General features: G+C 36.1%; 1 pseudogene; it reads right to left on the bottom strand.

The window, feature by feature from the left end:
• LOC131162711 (MADS-box transcription factor 23-like) overlaps positions 1-22478 on the bottom strand; it is a 75338-nt pseudogene that overhangs the window by 52509 nt on the left and 351 nt on the right.

Below are 22478 nucleotides of genomic sequence, written 5' to 3'. Positions count from 1 at the left end.
GTGGTTAGTCATCGGGAGTACGTGTATTGTGAACTCCTAAGACCGTTGTATATGTAACCATGGTATTCTCCGGCCATAAGTGAGGTATGTATGTGTATGTGTATGATGGGGCCACACTGTAGTGGTCGCCAGTTTTTTTCTCTAGAGTGGTGTATATGTGTTTGATCATATGTATGATTTTGTGAATGAGAGATGGCAAATTTCGAGGATGAAATTTTTGTAAGGAGGGGAGATTGTAAGAACCCGAACTGTGATAACTGGGTTTAAATCAATAAGAGAAGGGCAAATTGGAAAATTGGCATATTTCATCAACGAAGCCAAAATTCGTCAACGAAGCCTTTGTTCTTCTCGTCGATGAAATTCAGAGACTCATCAACGAGGAGAAGCAGAGGAGTCTCGGAAAAACCAGAGATCCCAAATTCGTAGATGAGGCCACCGATTCGTCAACAAAGGCAGTGGAAGATTCGTCGACAAGAACACCATTTCGTCGACGAATTTGGCCGGGTCAAAGGGCTATAAATAAAAATTCCTTTACTTCCTCACTAAGAAAACTTCGATCCTATCCCTCTCTCTACACTTCTTCTCTCTAGATTGCTTCACCGATCGTTGCTGGAATCGGGAATCTGAAGTTACTATGAGGATCGTGGAAGGATTCTCTACAAGTTCTACGGATTGGAATCTCGTTTCAGAGATTTTCATATTTTGGCGAAAAATCGAGGTAAGGCTCGGTTTTCAATTCTGATCCAGTAGTTTTGTAGGTAACTATCTTATGAGCATATTCTGTACTGTGACTTGTAGGTTTTGGAACTCGGTTCGCTATTTAGGGACCTTGAAGTTCAGGATTTGTTATTCGGGGAAAAGGTAAGGGAAATTATGTTTATATCGGTTATTTTTGAAATCGAACTCAGTGGAACTGTGGTTCACGATCCTGTGTGTGTTTTGGCTACTCATTTGGGGGGATCTAACGGGGAAACTATGGGTTTTTCATTATTACAGTTTTGGAAAAAAGGGGACGACGGGCTGCATCCCTGGTTTTGTTGAAAACCGAGCGTATACGGTGATTTATACTGTGGTATTGGGATGGTCGTACCTTGACTTGTGTTTAAACTGTATTTGTTTGAAAAATCATGATTTAGATTACCAAATGGGTGTGGTTTTTTTGGTTATATAAGCATGCATGTGTGTGTGATATGTTGAAATGCTAGTAGGAACGCGATTCCGAAATTGTTCCAGGTACTAAGAGTGTCCGGCTCTATATCTGAGAGCGTGTGTTTATCGCCTGCCACGTAGGCAAGAGTGTCCAGCTTTATATCCGAGGGCATAAGCCTATTCCAGTAGATCAGGCCGAAGGGTGTGGATCCACCAGCTAGCGCCGGTATGATGCCATGGGAGTCGGGGACTAGCCATATGTCGATGGCGCCGTGCTTCGCGGGTTAGCTACATGCCAATGCCGGATTGTCACAGACTGGCTTAGGGCCGAAGGGTGTGATGACACCGGGATTGCTGATCATGTGTTGCGTGTGCGTGTATGCACTGTGTAAATTAGTACTGGATCGCATTCAAATGCGTATACGTTGCATCATGATAACACTCAAATGCCACACACCGATATAACCTGTGTTCTTCTTTACTGAGAGGTGTCTCACCTCTGCTGTACGTACATTTTTTACAGGTCCTTCGAGTAATCGGAACTAGCGTCCTGTTGTAGGGAGCGTAGTGGCTGGTGTACTGCGGTTAGCGCTTGGGTAAGTGCTAGGACTGTAATTTTGGTGGGTTGCCATTTTGAGATGTATTTGGGCACCCGTTTGTACGTTTTGATAGAGTCTGTTTTTGCTCTTGTATAGACTCTGGTATGGTACTGTATATGTTGATATAAAATGACCTTTTTCTGTTGCGTATATGATTGTATTAGGATGTGTTTAGGGTGCCTGGGAATCCCACGGGGTCGGACCCTCATCCATTGTACTTTATCTTTGGATGCTTTATCAGATACAGGGACAGGTTAGTTACATTTTCACCCTTGGGTCCCATTTCGGGGTTCGGGGTGTGATAGGGGGGGTTGTTGCATGAAGGATGAAATGATCACTTCAATAAGGGAATGGAAGTTTAAATTTTTTTATGGTGATGGTTCTTATGAATTCAGTGATTGGTATACTCCTTAAATTACTATTTTTGAAGGTATGACATAACAAAGGTATGAAAGTTATATTTGGCTTAGTTAAAATTAAAGGAAGTTAAACAAATTTAGTGGACTAACAACAGAGATCTTCAGAAGAAGGAGATTTAAGGAGACCAAAACATGAAGAGTCTTGGGCATTTGAGAACAACTTCTATGGAAAAAATAAGCAACATGAAAAAAATATTTAAAACTTCAAACTACACTCTCTTCCTAACAACGTTGAAGAAAATGTAATTTAGAGATCAACCAACACTTTTAGAATTAGGTGATTTGTTATAAGTAACTTCATACTTTGGTTATTGATCCTTGCACCCGTACAAATGTAGCTTCTAAAGAATTTGTAAGTATAATTTGGAGGTTGAACCACATTCCATCCATACAAGTTTGCTTGGGTGAACAATGATCATTGCTTGCTTACCTTCAATGTTGATTGAATTATGGACATTGTGTAGCGTTATATCCTTCCTTAAAAGATTTGTTATATCCTTTTGCGGTGTCTATGGTTATTTTATAAATGGTATAAGAATAGCACTTATCAAAATTATTGCATCCTTGTCATTGACAAGAACAAATATAAGTTGATGACATCTCAAGCTCTTCCATTCATTCACTAAGTTGAGCACCATTGGTTCCTTTCTTATGAAATGAAATGATTCTTTTCGTGGTGGTGGTGGACTCTTTATGCTTCCTCATTGAGTTCTTTCTAGAAAGGGGGAATTGATGTAGATAGGAAGCAGGTAATTACCTAATTTGAGACCAATTTCAAAGAATAGGGTCAACGAATTGTTAGGTCCTAAACCCAAATTATTTAATTGTAGTGGACTTAAATGTACTCAAGGTTTTGATTGTAATTTTTAATTTTATGTATCTTTAGGGGTTTATGTGTAATATTATGTATCTTTAGGGGTTATGTGCAATTTATTGTAATTTTGATTTTCTTAAAAATAGGATGTGAAATCCATTAAGAGTTTGTTTTGTTAACTTAAATTGAGAAATGTATCCACCTCCCCCTCCCCCCCCCCCCCCAACCAAATAGTATATCCTTCTCTCTCTTCTTCCTTCTTCCTTCTTTTTATTATTCTCTTGACACCTCTATTTCTCTTCCAATTTATATTTTGGCAGTAATTCTATACTTCTACTCTACATCATTATCTTTCAAAGAAGCCTTGCCCAAGATTAGATCAATAGGGATGTATCCTTTCCCTAAGGTTTACAAGGTTCTAAAACTTTGTAGATGAGAATAAATTCATGGTACATCACATTATTGGCTCCTTATGGAGTGTGATGAAGTGGCAAAACTAATGTCATTCACAAACTCTTTAACAAGACCAACTTTCCCTTGGTACATGAATCTATAACTATGCTCAATATGTTAATGGTAGTGATTGTATTGAAGGGGTTAGAAGGTTATCATGAATGATCTCGTTGAGCCAATGGAGAAGTCCATATTAAGATTCAATCTCTTTCATTTGGCATCTCACAGCTATGTGGATGTTGGTAAAGTGAAGTGTTAAGTGTCAAACACTAAGTTCAACTCTTATTCTAGCTATGAACCGGATTTTATTTTCAACTTGAACTAATTATAAATCTGAAATTTGAGTTAATTTAACTATTTGGTGTCTGATTTGTAAAGTTGTTGCTTCCAATTTTAACCCTTTGAATTATTAAAAGCAAAACTATTTGGTGAGATTAAGAGGTAATTGGGAATAACAAAAACATCCATGAATACTCAAAGTTTCATATCTAAAGTGAGTTTTCATGAAAGTTCTCAAGTTTTAGCAAAATCTTCTCTCTAAGGTCATGTTGATAAGATGAAAAGCCTAAAAGATAAGTTCTTTTTTGGGGTGTTAGACTCAAAGGGTTAGTGCACTTCTATTTATTATTTTGATTAATTATTCATTTATGGCTTTTGAAATTGAAATGTACTTATCTATTTATTTTCAGTTGAGAAACAATGAAATAATATCCCATATTAATTTGACATGAGGACTGGAAATAGTTAAGGTCTTCATATATGTGAAAATGGATGGTTAATTTTTTTTTTAGGGATGCACAAACACAAAATAATTAAGAGTGATGCTTAAGAATTGAGTAATACACAACGAAAGGGTTGTTGAAAAAAGAAGAAAAAGCTGCCAGATAAAGGGGGGAAGCTAGTATGTGTTTTGCTAAAGGAAATGGCCAAAGAGGGGAAGCTATTGCGAGTTAGAAAAGCTTCAATGAAAGCACTAGAGTTTGAGGCTTAAACTTAAAAGAAGACGCATTTATGACCAAATTTAGCACAAGGTACCTATATAAACGCCTTGCCTCTCCTAAACCTAAGTTTGGCCTAGAAGTTGCCAAATAAGAGAAGAATAAAGTTGCTACAACAAACATAGGCCAAAATACTCCTTGAATATAATAAAGGCGATGAAATATTTGATCAACCATTAAGGGATCATCAAATTAAGCAAACTAGGGGTCGTGCTCTTTCCATTATATTCGAAAGGATAAAGCTTAATAAAGAGTCATAATTTTATGGATCCACAATTTTCAAAATATAGATAGGTAGTCTAGGGAATTTTCAATCACAATACATGTACATCAAGGGACTGCCTTGAGCCCTTATACTTTTGCATTAGGTTGAACTTAGTGAGAATATCCAAAATAAGGTTCCATGATTTGTGTTTATTTTACAAATGATATTGTCTTCATTAATGGAACTAGTGGTAAAGTAAAATCTAAGTTAAAATTATGGAAAGAAACTTTAAATGAGTAGAAATATGACATTATAATAGTTGGTTATTTTAAGTTTTATAAGGTATTTGGTATTTCTGGACTGAGAAAAATGTATTAGGTGAGATAATACTGGAGTTTTGTGCGAAAAATGTAAATTTCAGGGTGTTGAGCTGGGGAACACACAGGAGTAGGTCTGGTTAATTTTGGGGCTTCTCAGTAAGCTAGGTAAGGGGATAAATTAAGTCACCATTTTCATGAAATTATTTATTGTCATACAACATTTATTTTCAGAAAAATACGTATGCTATAGAATTATGTTTGGAAATGTTGTTGTTGAACAGGGAAATGATTTTAACACATTTTATAAGAAAATATGATTTCAGAACAAATTATGAGTTTAGAATGCTACTTACATTTATGTAGCATGAGTATAATATTTCCATGAAAATTACGTTATACTAAAATATTACGATGTTTTCAAGATAAGCATGTTATAACAGTTTTCAGTAAAACCATAAAAAACAGTACAAGAACTATGGTTTTAAGAATATTATGTTAAACAGTGCAAGAATTTCATGTTTAAGTATGTTATGATAAGCCGGTGCCAATGCCATGATTTATATGTTATGATATTACGGCACAAGGCCGTAATTATGCATGTTATGTCAAGATTCAAGAAAATATTATCATGTCATGTTTTACTTTAAAATATGAAACTGCTATGTTTCAATATCGTGAAATGTATTATATGTTATCAGAACCAGGATGACTTAGTTTAGTTTCACGAAACACGGTATCGTCGCTATATGTTCACGATTATGTTTATGTTAGTGCTACCACACATCTCAAATAGAGCGTGGGAGATGGTAAACGATGTGGCTTCATGGTAGAGTTGTAGTTCTCCTGGTAGTTCGACACAGGTAAACCAGACCCATCGTACTTACACACCTATGTTTGACTTAGCATGGTCGGCCAACCATTGCTAAGTCCCGCTTATAGGCCGCACAACCCTGTCATGTGGGGGGCAAGACATGACAACAACTAGCTATCTATCTTAGGTAATATTTCAGTGTGGTATAGTCCTATAAGATTATTTTCCTATACAGAATTTTAGTATGTTAACCTATGTTATGACAAATCATGTTTTATTCAAATATGATACAGACAATTTTTACCAGATATGAACTATGTACTGTTTATATGTATAACACGAAAATACTCATGTTGCCACACACTGATATTAGTTTATCTCCCTTACTGAGAGGTGTCTCACCCCAGCGTTACAAATATTTCAAGGAATCCAGGTAGGAGGGCAGATAGAGCCCCACAGTAGTAGAAGTTGACTGAGCTACCCTGTCAGTAGGGTAAGTGGTTGAGCTAGGGTCAAATGGGTTTTTGGATTGAGACCCTAGGATACTTTTTGGTCTTTTTGTGGATGATTGTATACATATGACAGATTCAGTAGAACTCTGGTATTGTGTTTGGTGTTGGATGGTATGTATGTAATTTACGTTTTCCGCTGCTTAGGTATCAGAGATGTATGATAGGTATATCCCTAGTACCCATGGGTCTAGGTAGATCATGACTTTGGCAGTTTAGCAGGTTATTAGAATTATTATGAATGTTATTATGTGGAAAAAAAATAAATAGCAAAAAATAGACAGGTCGTTACAAGTTAGTAGGAGTGAGTTAATAATTATCAGTGGCACAAGACGGGATAAGGATAGGGCTAAAATAACTTGGAATAAGATAGTAATGGTTTAACAACCCTCAAATTGTCAAAGGAAATTACCTAAGATAATGTAAATTTGTGAAAAGGATTCATGCAACTGACCTCACCTGGTGGGACTTGTGCTTGGTTTGTTGTTTTTGTTGCTATATCGCCATATGATTATACAAGACATTTTGGTCACCATGAATGATAACAAGGTAGTGGTTTCATCACACTTTCTAGCTCCTATAGGGAGATCAATATTCAAGAGATTACAGAGCTCAATCTTGGAGAGAAGAAGATTAAGAAATAAATCCCCCTATTTCCCCTCACGATGACATAAACAAATTGACTTTAAAGGAGGAGACATGTTGTAATAGTAAAAAAAAGAAAAAGAAAAAAAAAACAGGAACAATTATAGCAATAATCATCGCCTCAATAACTACCACCAGAAAAAAGAAAAAAAAACCATGTAAACAAGATAAAAACAAACCCTAGAAAGTGGTTAAGAAGTCAAAAGAAAAGAAAAAAAAAAACAAAAGAGGCTTGACCAAGTGTTGAATCAATCCCCATTAGGTTGGGCAACATACCACCCTATAGAACAACACGACTTTCACCTTTTTAGCCACTTATTCACTGCCTCCCTTGGGAAGAAAGGAGTGTTGAATGGCGATATTGGAAAAATAGAATGACAAGTCCAAATTTGACGGAGATCAATTCGTCCACTAAGAGATATGCTATAGAGGATGCAATAACTATAATGGCACTCTATAAGCCATTGAAACTTACGTTCCAACCTCAAGCTACTTTAATTCATTTTCTATTTTAAAGGGAAACTAATTATTGGGGTGATGGTTGAAATTTGGGCAAATGACAATATCATGATAGTTTCCTTGCTTATTAAGCTTGTAAAGCAAATTGATAAGTGAATACCTAGGGAAATGACGATAGATGATTTATGGGTGAAGAGACCAAGAGACAGGAACTCCTCTAGTTAATTGATAGTCAAATCTAAAACTAGGAAGGAAGTCTTTTCATGATACATTCCATATTGAATTGCAATGTCTTGGGAAGAGATTATATCTATTCCAACTTATGCGTGTATCTTGGTTATATAATATCTTATCTTATGATGGTAAATTATAATCATGGATATAGTCATGATTGATATGAAACTATTCATAATGGATTCTTATACTATGGAGGACAAATTATATAATGAGTATATAGCCACGTCACACTTATTAAAGACAACAACAAATTAAAGGAGGACCCATAGGATATTCATTTCAAGTTGACAAGTCATGATGACAAAGATATTTGTTCCTAGTATGTCGAGCCTACCAACTCATTAAGCAACTAATGACCAATTTATGCTAAGATTGCATGCTTTTAAGGAGTTACTAGGGACAAGATTAAGAGAAGAAATTGGAAAACTTCTTCAATAGAGTCAAATGCAAATGGAGAATGGTTTATAGGGATGATAATTAAGCCAACTTCATTGTTTACGAGCAATTGGCATGAAGGGTGGCCCCAAAGGTGATCAATTAAGAAGGTAAATGAGGAAATAAAAATATTTTGTTAGTGCTGACTTCACAAGGACAACTAGATATGTCAAGTGGCCTTCAATATATATCCTTAGTGATCAAGAAAAATTGTGAGCTCACGGCAAATGCTGATTTTAGAATCTAATGTATCATCACCCTAAAGATAAATACATTAAACCAGAAGAAAAATGTTGGTAGATTTAGCTCCAATAAAAAACAGGCAAAGATTTATGTATAAACATGTGGGCTATAACCAAATAGTCATTGCCCATGAAAGTAGTCATAAAACAACGTTCTAGTGCCCACCTTAGGGATGTATGAGTAGGTAGTAATATCGATTGACCTACTTTAACACAAATGCTACATACCAAAGAGTGATGAATTTCATCTTCCATGACATGTTCATATAGATAATGTAGTAATAAAGGCTCACCCTTAATGCACCTTTGAAATTATACCAAGGAACTTTTTGTACTTATAGTGCACAAATAAGGAATAAATGTGGAAAAAATAAGGCTAAGGCAATTATATAAGTTAGAACACTAACATATAAGAAAGAATTTCAAAGACTACTTGGCTAAATCAACTTTTTAGGACATTTATCTCCAACAAAGATGGGGGGAATTGAGAAATTTATATTGGTGTTAAAGTTAAGGAGCAAAATTTTCTATTGGAAGAAAAGCATTATCATGCTTTTAAGTTAAGAACTTGGTTCACGGACCATCAATGACGATCCCTTCTGACAACGTAGTCTATTGTCATTATTCGTCTCTATAGAAGAAGAATCTATAGGATCTCTCCTCCCTAGGAGAATAATGCAAGGTATAGGCGAAAAGTATATTAACTTAGTGCTTTGATGACTTTGGGATCCAACTAGTTGTTTGTGAAAAAAAAAATGCTTTTAGATTTATTCCTTTCCTATTCAAATCTTTGACACTACTTACTTCCAATGACTCTTCCGCTGTTGTGCAAAGTAGATATTATCAAGTACATGCTATTGCAACCTATTACATGTGGAGAGATTAGGAAGTGAACCATTGCCCTTTATAAACTTGCTCTATAATATATTCTTCAGAATGTATAATATATTCTTCAGAATGTTGTCAATGCCAAGTCTTGGCTAACTTCTTGACAAATCATCTTTGCTTGGACTTAAGTAAAAAAAGGCATTTGCAACTATGTTTCAATGGTTCCAATACAAACTAAGGGGTATTTGGAAGTCATGATCTCACCCACAAACAAGAAGTATGTTTCTATAATTAGGTCAACTATAAAGCTCTTACAATCATCTTGCACATTAGGATTACTTCTGAGCATAAGAGTTTAGTTAATGAAAATTTATGGATATTTTATGTTGTTGATTAGCTATTTGAAAGTTTAGTTCAAATGTGAAAGCTAAGGACTAAATCCATATTGGAAGAGGGTTTCAACTATGTCAAAACAATTCAAAATGTTTAGTTAGAACCCATATAGATAGGAGGAAATGTAGATGCCAATGAGCTACGCTTAATCGACCTTAAGGTTTATGATATCGCTCTTGATGTTTGGGCATGTCCTAGTCTTTGTTAGGGAATCCCTATTATCCCTTCAACCTAGAGAAGTATTGGAAATTAACCTTGACGCATACTAGAGGACAAGCTTTACGGGATAACTCAAAAGCCCTTAATGCGCAAGTTGATGGGCGCACCAAATTAACAAACAAACAATTCTAGAGGTCAGACACATTGAAAGTATGATAGAAGAAAATATAGGGTTGGCATTAGTTCCTTTTAGAATTGTTATGGGCACACAAAGACTACTAAATGATTGGTTATGGGCATTTGACCATGATGTGATGCTTCCTTTAGAAGTCACAATTCTATCACACAGGAGAGCTACACAAGGTAAGTAAGACAAGGGTCTTTATTACCATGCAATGTCGACTAAACTAAAAAACCAAGAAAAGGCAAGGCTCTTTGCCTTAGATTGTATTATTGTATAGAAAAAGAAAGTCAAAAGGATGTATAACAAGAGGATGGGACCTAAATCTTTTACATTTCTACTAGAGTTAATTTGGAAGGTTCTTCTTCTTGTAGGTTATAGGAATCATGCGTTACAAAAATGACCTCAAAATTGGAAGGATGTTGTCGTCACGAGCCGAGCTTGTTCAGGTCATTATGCTTGCCTATGACAGCTTGTATCGTGCATTTGGGATGTGTTTCCATCATGTAAATACTAGTGTAGGGTTATTTTTCAGAGATAGTTTTTACTTAGGCTAAAAAGAGGAGTATAACTCCTCGATCATATCGATGTTTCCTAGTGCTAGAGTGAGAATCACATAGAAAGTTCTTTATGGGAGGGTGAGTATTCATCAACTTGTACAACTCACTAGCTATTGTCAACATGTTTAGCCTACTTTCCTCCCTTGCTAGGCACACATTGTCAATGGAGGTGTTGATAAATGAATTACATTGCTTTAATGTTTACTGTTTAAGCGTCACTACTTTCATAAGTTACTTATTGCTTCTGCTTATATCTGCTTGAATGACAAGTAAAGTGTTTTGTTGGTGAATTGTGGTAAGTGCTAGGCTGGCTAGTTAAAAAAGAGGGCTTTAGCTAGTGCTGCACATTCCTTTCATAAAGGTGTGAAATATTTGGCCCATGACACTTGACATCAGAGCTTGGTTACATTCTATTTGAATTCAGTTGCCTTCATTGTGGGATTAGTAAAGATTTGGTAAATGAACATGCCAACTAATGTTTAGAGAATTAAGGTGCTGGAAGCATAGGATGAGACGACAGCCAACAATGTGGTCATAGAGATGGCCCGACTGATCGAACATGTTAATGAATTGTAGGGATCGCAAAAGCATCAACAAAGTTCAATAGTTAAAATTTCAGAGGACTTTCACCATATTTTGGAGACCTTGCAAGCTTAGATTGTTGATCTTACTGCAGCGATGAATGTGATGGTTCTTATTATGGAAAACTCTAACACTCTGGGGTTTAACAAGACCAAGGTACCAGAACCCAGGATGTATATAAGTGCCCGTGATGCCAAGGAGTTGGAGAACGTTTTGTTTGATATGGAGCAGTACTTTCATGCTTTGAGGATGGACTCAGAACAGGTGAAAGTGGAAACTGCAACTATGTACTTGGTTAGTGACGCTAAACTGTGGTGGGCGTATAAAGTATAGTGAAATTGAAAATGTATACTGTGTAGTGGATTGTTGGGCATACTTGAAGAGAGAGCTCAAGGCCCTGTTATTTCCTGAGAATGTTGAGTACAATGCTAGGAAGAAGGTAAGAGACCTCAAGCATACTGGGTCAATCAAGGAATATGTGAAATAATTTTTTGCTTTGATGTTGGACATTAGGGATATGTCGGAAAAGGAAAGCTATTCTATTTTCTTGAGGGGTTGAAACTGTGGGCAAGAAAAGAACTTTATAGGCAAAGTATTTAAGACTTGACTACTACATAAGCTGCTGTGAAACGCTTGACTGACTACACTGGTGATAATACCGCTTCGTCAAAAGAGAGTGGCGTAGGTGGAAACAGCGGAAAGTCTTTCAAGAAGGGCAAACCCAAAAGTGGTGGAGCCAATTATAAGGCATCAACTTCAAAATAAGTTGCATAGTCTGAGGGGTTCAACACACCCACTGGAAAGGGTAGAATTTCATGCTACTTGTGTCGAGGCCATCAGAGAGTTGTTAAGTGCCCCTTACAAGACATCACTCAATGCCTTTCAATCTTCCACTGCAGAGTGGGTAGTGGAAAGTGATGGGGAAGAGGATACCCTGAGGATGGGAGCAATGCAGCTGGTAAATGCATTAGAAGAGCAGACGAAAGCATTGAAATTTACACAAGCAAAAGGATTGATATTTGTGGACTTGAGAATCAATGGGAAGAGTACATGTGTCATGGTTGACATTGGGGTTACCTATAATTTTGTTTCACAAGCAGTAGTAGGGAGACTCCACTTATCCTTGGAGAAAGATTGAAGACACATGAAAGTGGTGAATTTTGTAGCCCAACATGCTATGGTAGTAGCCAAGCAAGTGACTGTGAAGCTTAGGTAGTGAGCAGGTCATGCAAATTTCACAGTGGTGTTGTTGGATGACTTCCAAGTCATTTTGGGAATGGAATTCTTGAGGGAGACTAAGGCAGTGCCGATGCCTTTTGCTGGTTCCCTATGTCTGATGGGAGATAACCCTTATATGTTGCAAGTTGTTGCAAAGAAAGGAGATGATGAGAAGTTACTTTCACCCTTGCAACTTAAGAAAGGATTGACAAGGGGTTAGCAGACATATCTAGCCATGGTGATGGTAGGGGAAGAAGTAGGCCAAGAGCTAGTGCCTACGACCATCCAAGCTGCGTTGGATGAGTACAAGGAGGTGATGCCGGATAAGCTACCTCACAACTTGCCTCCACAACGGGGTGTGTAGCATGAGATTGAGTTGTTTCTAGGAGTGAAACCACCTGCTAAGGGACCATATCAGATGGTGCCTCCAGAGCTAGAAGAGTTAAGAATTCAACTTGATGATTTGTTGGAAGCGGGATATATTCGCCTGTCCAAAGCACCATTCGGAGCAGCGGTGTTGCTTTAGAGGAAACATGATGGAAGTATGCAGATGCATGTGTGTATACTATTGTGCTCTTAACAAGGTGAGAGTGCACAATAAGTATCCTATTCTGTTGATTGCTGATCCGTTTGATAAGCTAACTCATGCCAAGTACTTCACTAAACTCGACTTGAGGTCAAGTTACTATTAGGTGAGAATTGCTGATGGTGATGAGCCACTTGTGTGACGTGGTATGGGGCATATGAGTTCTTGGTGATGCCATTCAGGTTGACGAATGCACCTACGATAGCTTATACCTTGATGAACTAAGTATTTTGTGAGTACCTTAAAAAGTTTGTCGTGGTGTATTTGGATGATATTGTTGTCTGCAGTTCCACTCTAGAGGAACATAAAGAAGATCTATGGAAGGTGCTTGACAAGCTAAAGGTGAACAATCTGTATGTGAAAAAATAGAAGTGCCCTTTCGCTCAGTAAAGCATTAAATTTCAAGGTTATGTAATTGAGCAAGGTCAGATCAGTATGGATATGGAGAAGATGAGAGCGATTCAAGAATGCAAGATCCCAACAACAGTGAAGGAGTTGCGTTCCTTTCTTGGTCTTGCCAACTATTATAGGAAGTTCATAAAGGGGTACTCGCAGAAAACTGCTCCTATGAAAGAACTACTAAAGAAGGGTTAGGGGTGGAACTGGACAGAGAAGTGCCAAGTAGCCTTTGATGACTTGAAGGATGCCAAGATGAGAGATCTGGTACTTGCTATTCCGGACATCATGAAACCAAACAGATGCATCGAACTATGCCCTTGGAGGAGTCTTGTTACATGAGGGACATCCTGTTGCGTACGAGAGTCATAATCTTAGTGAAGCAAAACGAAAGTACACAACGCAAGAGAAGAAGATGCTAGCAGTGATACATTGTCTCCGCGTGTGGCAGCATTACTTGGGTCATGGTTTGTGGTGAAAATGAATAACTTGGGTGTTAGCCACTTCTTCACATGGCCAAATTTGAAACCCAAGCAAGGCCAATGGTAGGAATTCTTGATAGAATTTGATTTCTAATTTGAGCATAAGGTGGGGTGCTTGAACTAAGTTGCTGATGCACTAAATAGGAAGGTCGAGTTGGAAACCTTACAGATGGTAACACACTTGACTGTGAGTACCATTACCACATCGATGCGAGAGGGGGTCAAAGAGAATTTAGCTATAGATCTAGTTGCACATAACCTCATGAAGTTGACTGAAAAAGGGAAAAGCACGTCTGTTATGGATGGAAGAAGGATTGTTGATGACCCATGGTAGTTGACTCTTTGTGCCACGAGCTAGAGATATGAGGAATACAATATTAAGGGATTGTCATGATACGATGTGGGCTAGACATCTAGAATGTCAATGCACTTTGGAATTACTAAAGCAGAGGTATTATTGGCTGCATATGCATGATGATATGGTTGATTATACTCAAACTTGTCTCATATACCAACAAGAAGAGGTGGAGCGGAGAAGATTACAGAGCTTCTGGAGTCCCTACTTGTACCATCCAGACCATGGGAAAGTGTCTCATTGGGCTTCATCACCAACCTACCCAAAGTGGTAGCTACAAGGTCTATACTTATGGTAATAGAAACTACGATACATTTATACCCGTGCCAAAGTACTGTTCGGCAGAGGAGACGACATAACTATTCTATAAGAATATTGTGAAGTATTGGGGTGTTCCCTAAGACATGGTTAGTGACCGAGACTCAAGATTCACCGGCAACTTCTAGACAAAGCTTTTTAGAATCCTTGGTTCACATCTTGACATCTCTTTGAGCTACCATCCACAGGAAGACGGACAAATGGATAGATATAATGGGATACTAGAAGAGTACTCACATCATTTCGTCAATGCCAACCAAAAGAATTGGGTGCAATTACTTGATGTGACTTAGTTCTGTTTCAATGCCCAAAAGAGCTCAATAACCAATAGGAGCCTTTTTTAGCTTATTACAGGCCAGAAGTCGCTATTACCTCACATAGTGGACGAGCCGTACAGAGGAAAAAGTCCTAGGGTGTACATTTTCACCCAAGAATGGAGAGAGAATGCAGAGATTGCATGAGCCTACCTGGAGAAAGCTTCTAAGTGGATAAAGAAGTAGGCAAATCAAGGGAGAAGACCGCAACACTTCAACGTAGGTGACTTGGTGCTTGTTAAGCTCAATCTTGAACATATCAGGTCACTATAAGGATGATATAGGAGACTGCTTCATAAGTATGAAGGACTAGTCCCCATCTTAGCCAAAGTCGGGAAGGCCTCTTACAAAATTGACCCTTCCATTTGGATGAAAATGCATCCCATGTTTCACGTTAGATTCCTCAAGTCATTCAATACCGACACCTAAGATTCAAGCATAAGTCAATCGACCAGAGTAGAATTGAAGACAGTGTAACTCGATAGGCATAAAGTTAAAGACATTTTTGTAGACATAAAGTTTATATCCTTAAAGAAGAAGCGACAGGAGTTCTTAGTGAAGTGGAAAGGCATTGGTGATGAAGAAATCAATTGGGTTTCTACGAAAGATATCCAACTGTTCATGGATAAAGTTAAAGTGTACCTAGTGTCAAACTCTACTAGGACGTCGACTGCATAAATGGGGGAGTTTCACGAGCCGAGCTTATTCAAGACATTATGCTTTCCTATGATCACTTGTATGGTGTGTTTAAGATGGATTTCCATAATGTAAATACTAGTATAGGGTTATTTTTCAGAGATAGTTTTTCCCTAGGCTAAAAAGGGGAGTATGACTCCTTGGTCATATTTATGTTTCCTAGTGTTAGAGTGAGAATAACATAAAAAGCTCTTTAGGGGAGGGTGAGTGTTCATCAACTTGTAAAACTCACTAGCTTTTGTCAACTCGTTTAGCCTACTTGCCTCCCTTGCTAAACACACATTGTTAACAAAGGTATTGATAATAAATTACGTTGCTTCAATGTTTACTGCTTAAGTGCTACTACTTTCATAAGTTGCTTATTGCTTCTGCTAATATCTGCTTTAATGACAATGAAAGTGTTTTGTTGGTGAATTGTGGTAAATGTTAGGTTGTCTAGTTAAACAAGAGGGTTTTAGCTAGCACTGCGCGGTCCTTTCACAAAGGTGTGAAATATTTGGCCCGTGACACCTTGTTCATGGAATGTTAAAGAGGTGTTCTTATCAAGTAAGTGGGCTTAGAGCGTAATTGTCGTGATCAACTAATTAATTATTGAAACTTGAAGTAATAGTACCCTTATTTGTGGAATAATGTCAATCAAACAAGTTGTATAATGAAACTTAAATATTTGTCGAACTAAAGTTTGAGTCTATCTTAAGTTTGTAGTTAAAAGTGCATTGGCCAACTATGGCAATAGACTATATGGTTGTTTAGAACACTATTAATTATTTGGTTGAATGATGTTAAAGCATTAATGGGATAATTGGGTGGACTTTGGAGAGAAAAAAACGAGTATAAACTCGTTTTTGTTCATATGATTTCATTACATTAGATTTCGGCTAACCACATTACAAGCTATAAAACATTTGCAATTGATTGAGAATGAAATCAAGGTGAGGCCAGGTTTGCTTAAGTTCTTCTATAGCCTTTAGAATAGTGCTAGGGCTCAACATTTATTAGTGAGTCCCTCACCTCCCTTTTTTATTTTATTAGCATTTGCTAAAGGCTAAATTATTGCTTAGATATTCTTGGGATGCACTTTTTTTAGCTTTTATAGCCTTGGCTAATGGATAATATTAGTTGAGTTCATCATTAGCATAGTAAGATTTATTGTCCAGCTTGATTTATAAATGGGAGACTTTGTTTATGTGCCATTCATTTGTTCTTTTCAATTGCTAGTGTTTTTGTTTGCTAATCAAGTGTATGTATATTTTTGCTTTTAGATCAAATAAAGCAATATTCTTGTCTAAATCACTCTTACGCTTGGATATTTGGGGAGGTACTGTTTAGCTATGAATAAGCTCAGGAGCTCACCTAGGGATATAGATACGTGGGGAGAGAGAGAGAGAGAGAGAGAGAGAGAGAGAGAGAGAGAGAGAGAGAGAGAGAGAGAGAGAGAGAGAGAGAGAGAGAGAGAGAGAGAGAGAGAGAGAGTCTATTTTATCCTTTCTCATTAGTCGCTATAGTTCATTCTAGATAGTTAATCAAATATTTTTCAATCTATTTAAGAGAAGGTTCTACTATCCTTGCTTAAGAAGGTTAATAAGATAAAGTTAGCTACCTTCACCACATTAGATTGGTATAAGACTAAGATGAGTTAAAGATGGCCTCCATTGAATCCTTTTTGCTTATATCTAGCAAAGCACATTTGTTATTAAAAAGAACATATCTAGGTATATGGTAGGATTTTAGCAACAAAATGAAGTTTCATACTAAGAGTTGTAGTCGAGGAATAAATCATTTCATTATTATAAGCCAGAGAATAGTGGACTTAAAGTTAGCAAAAGGTTGCAAGTCTCTAAATTGCTTAGAGTTGATCACTTACCTTAGACTATTGTTTTGATTCTTTCAAAGGACCACTTAAACTACAATGTTCCTTTTAAATCTCACTATGAGCCTTCACCATCTGTCCAAAAGACCTCCTTCCTTAATTGATTGAATCTCAAAAGGCGACATTTTAGAATTAAAATGTATGGCTTGTATTTTCATATGAGGAAATTTTGCAGTCACACATTTGATTTATGGTTAAGTAATACAAGTTTGGCTCATGGTTTTGAAGGGCTACAGTGGTGTTTCTCTTATGAATTAGGTTCCCTTTAATGGTCTTTCTCCTTGGCTAGTACTCTAGGTTGGTGTTTGTTTTATAGGAGTGGTCAATGCAACTTAATTTGGAGCTTTCAAGTGCTTGCTTGGAACTCATATGTTTCTTTCTTGGCACTATGAAATATAAGAGAAGAATGTAAAAACAACAGTGCTCGTGAGTCTCAAGTATGGTTATTGGAAAGAATACTTGCTAGACCACCTATTATTAAAACTATACTGCCCTAACAAACTTCCAAATCTTTGAGCCTTGTATCAGCTTAAGGATAATCGAACATCCAAAGCAAGGAACTCGTTTAAGGTAATAATGGGAAAAAAGTGAATATAACCTTAAGAATATAAGGATTGTAGGTGGCCTAAGGGATATAATTCAATAAACCTCCTTTGGTACTTAATGATGTGCTTTTCATGTGTGTTTAATGACCTGGTCCCTTGACTTCCTCCATATAGGCAATGTATTTGAGGTCGTACTTCATCTTATAAGTGGCTTTGAAAGCTTTTATGGAGTTAATAAAGTTACCTAGGAAAACTTTCTTGCCTTTCAAAAAAAGGGGGGGGGGGCATAATTGCTATTGGCGAGTCCTTTTGTTGAGCTTTGCTTTATTGTAATGTTTAACTCGGAAATTTGAGCGAAATGGTACATGCGCCCATTTTTGGGACTCATGGTTTGGTCAATGTTTTTTCTTCAAAACACTTCTCTTTGCTATTTTCTTGTATAAGTGAGAGTATTTGGGGACTTAGTGCAAGCAGCCTATATATCCTCGGCCAAAAAATTATCCACTTTTCATATGCCTCCATAATTTTGATTGAACTAAGTTAAGAATAAGTTTATAAAGATATATAGTATAAGAAGAAGTCCACATGCTCTTTCTTACTGGTGCTTCATCCCTTCTTTTGATCACCACTAAGAAACCAGAATAAGTTGTTCGTATCTTAATGCATATTCTTTGGAAGATTCTAACATAGTGCAAAATCGCTCATCAAATAGGTGAATCATAAACATGAGGCAACACCGGGGTTTGGTCGAACATAAACCCAAAGTTATTTGAGCTAGGTAACATCAAGTTGCTAGTTTCTCAAATTATTGCCTTGTTTGGTACCAAACCTAGTTAAGTGGTTAAAATTAGATTGTAGATATCAGAGGCCTTCCATCACCTTTTTCTAAAACTTTCAGACCTGTCTATATAGGTGATATAGTTTATTAGGGTACTTAACTATAATCAAATAATAGACTTAGAACTTCTAGGAAATCATGTCCAAGGAGGACACTCAACCATAAGTGTTTTATTTGATATATAGGGAGAAATTTATTGTATCCAATTGGGGATGGAGTGATGAAGACTAGCTTTAGGATGAAGATTTCATCTTAAGACCCTAAGAGTCAATCTTCGCCATTATGATTTTTCCTTGTCGATTAGCAAAGGAGTTCATTACCAATCACTACTTGATCCTTCATTTTTTAACACACTCCTCAATCTAATTTTTGAACTATCATGCTTGAATAAATACTTGATGGCAAAACGATTGAAGGAATCTTTAAACAAGTAGGAACAAAATGATGTATCAAGTTGTAAAAGAACTAAGGGGGGAATATGGAAGAATCATAATGTAAATCACTAATAATGTTTGTAGGATATAGATGTGTGTTGAAAGCAAGCTCAACAGTACAACAATAGTGAGTTTAAACAAATTTTAAACATATATTAAAGAAGCCTAAGGTCATATAGCTTCATAATTTTATTTTATTTTAAAAAAAAAAAAACTTGTTTAAATTCTTAAGAAACTAGGGTAATATAGTCATGCATTTTCTCCAAGGTATATTTGAGTATGTGATGATATGATTGTTATGCACCAAGTGATATTACGACTCCATGGTCAATTAAGGCTTGCATGAGGGATGAGTAATTGTTTAAGGAAGAAACATTTACATAGAACCTTGGCCTAATTTGTGCTAAATAGTCAAGTGAATACTCAAACATGGACATGTGGAAGAGCAAAGCTACACTTAGCCACCATTTCTCAAGTGTCTATTACAAAATCAACCATGTATGTTTAACAACAAAAAGGGTATAAAACAAAAGAGATAATGTAAAGGCATTTCGTCATCCCAAAATTTATACAATTAGCTTATAGTGCTTCTTTCTATTTCTTATGTACATTCTCATTCGCTCTTGTTTTTGCAATATTTCTATATTATTGTTTTACATTTGCTCTCATAATCGTTGTTTAACCTCCCTTCTCCCTATCATTCTCTTCTATAGCATCGACACTATTCTAGTCTTGTCCTTTTGCCTCGGGATGAGACCTGAATCTAGTTCGTAATTCACATTCCTAACCCTAACTTCTACATATTTTTATCATTAAAAAATTGAAACTTGCATCAAGTAAGGTTAGAGAATAGTTAAGAAATATAATATCTACTGAGTTTGATATATCATTCTTCTTCTTCATCGTCCTGGCAATCATTGTCATCGTTATTGTTGTCATGGTCATTGTCTTCCTCATCATCAATATTTAAAGTTTGTGATTTTCTTCTAAATATCATATGGTCAAAGGATCAAATTGGAATATATAAACCATTTGTACAAGTACTCACAAGCAAGGAAGTCAATATTATCTAAGTTGGGTCAAAACATAATTATATAAAAACGAAAAAAAAAAACCTTCATAGCATGTATAATATTAATTAAATTCTTAAGTTTAGAAATCCTATGTTGATGTTTGTAAAAAAGAATCAATTAGTTGCTAGTGTTGAGTTAGAATATCAAATATTTGATAGTGATAGAATGGTAAGGAAATCTTTTTTAACAACACCTTGGTGTTGTCCAAGGTCCCTAAAAACAAAAGGAGTAGGAATGATATTAGTAATAATATTTCCACTGAAAAAAAAGAAACCATTTTTTTTAAGCAGATTTTCTAACATATTTTTACATATACCAACGGTCAAAAAAGGGGACCAAAAGATGACTATATCACAAACTAGATTATAAATTATATCTGACACTCATACCCTTAATATATGAATCACAATTACTGCATAGTCTTGGGTTTTGGAGATCCTAATTTCTAAGTAAATGCTATTTCCTTTCTAATAAACTAATTAATGAATACAATACATAGGCACACATGCATGTACACACACATATATTAATAATTAAGGGAAGAGGAGATATTCTTTTATGAATATTTGTTTTTTATCATTGTTGAAATGCCCTAGGGCTTGCAAGTTATCATTTAAATACTATATCTACAAACCATGGATACAAAAGTAATTTAAACCAATAATTCTTTTATATTTTAAAGTTCTAAAATATCTCTATAACTCCCTATTATTTCTATAACTTCCACTCTTTCTTGGAAAATAATAGGTGTTATCATTTCAATACAATATGTACGGACTATGGATACATGTATAATTTAAAATAGCTATAAAAGTATTTCTATAACTTTTCATTTTTTTTAAAATAAAATATAAGGAATTCATTCAAATTAACATCCCTTCATCCATAAATGAGGGCTTTAAGGAGTCATTACATAGACCGAAAGAAGGCGTGAGACATAACTTCTTTTCACAATGTTTAGCTACTTGAACAATATAATGGGCTAGCCAATTCAACCGTCTTCTAACCAAAAATAAAAAATAAAAAATAAAAATATCAAAGTATTAAATACATCACAAAATAAAGAAACCAATTTCCAAGTCGATTTCCATTCATTCTTGAAAAATAACAATTATGAAACTACAATATATATCACAATTTTTTTTTATAAGATACCATGACATAATAAATACTAACAAATATCCTAGGCAATAAATATGCTGGCAAGAAAAGTTAAACCTCCATCTTGATCCCCAAAAAAGAATGGGAAAGTGAGCCACTTATCAAGGATATGATTCATATATTTATTACAGTGTAACTGTTTATCTTAGTATGGGTATCCACATTAAACTTTTTGTCCATGTTAATTAAAATATTTATCTATATACAACAGCACAAATTCTTACTTCATGATTTTTCGGAGCTAATCATGTATTCCTATATATACCTACCTAGGGAGCATTTTCGCAATGATCAGTACGGCAAACTTGCTCAAAGCTATGCAACACTGAATCATCCAATATTCCATGCTCTACTTAATTCCTCCTCAATGCAACTATACATATATATGTTCAAAGACCTATTGTTGGCCACAATCAGTGACACCACCACAAACCCAAATCATGCAAATAAAATTACTAAACCACATCTTTATATCCTCATGAAATATTGAAAGTGTTAACACAAATCCTTGATGATCATCTCAAGGAGATGAACAACAAACACAGACAACTATTGTCATACATCCACTTAATTATCATCATCAGAATATAATTTCTAGCATCATATATACAGAATCATCAAACTACGAAGATGCGGCCTCGTGCATCTGGAAAAATCACTAGCTACCAATAAAGAGCTACCTAGAAAATATATTGCATGTTTTGCATTATCATAAGATCAGAAAGATATAAATCTATAAAGGTTAGCTTAATCAGTATATTAAATGCACTCGAACTAAGTAGTACTCTTCTTTTCTAGTTTGCAGTTATAAAAAAGATGTCAGGGATATTATTATGGATATAGAGATAACAAACTGACAGTAATCTACAAAAGTAAAAGAAGATGAATAAGGTAGTTCAGGTATGCAAATAACGAAGAATAGAGGGACCTGGTGCTCGCAAAGTCGTACAGCTTGCCGGTGCTGGAGAAGATTATAACTCCGACCTCCGCGTCGCACAGGATCGCAAGCTCCTTCGCCTTCTTCAACAACCCGTTCCTCCGCTTCGAGAACGTCACTTGCCTGCTCGTCGAATTGTCAATCCTCCGGATCACGATCTTTCCTCTCCCCATATCTAATCTGTTTTCTTCCTTCAAATTCTCGTTAGAGAGAGAAATAATGTAGAGAGAGAGAGAGAGAGAGGGAGAGAGAGAAAA

The sequence above is a fragment of the Malania oleifera genome, chromosome 8 (genome assembly GCF_029873635.1).
Source record: "Malania oleifera isolate guangnan ecotype guangnan chromosome 8, ASM2987363v1, whole genome shotgun sequence".
Classification (NCBI taxonomy): Eukaryota; Viridiplantae; Streptophyta; class Magnoliopsida; order Santalales; family Ximeniaceae; genus Malania; species Malania oleifera.
The sequence above is the reverse complement of the archived record's forward strand: the minus strand, read 5'-3'. Positions and strand labels throughout refer to the sequence as shown.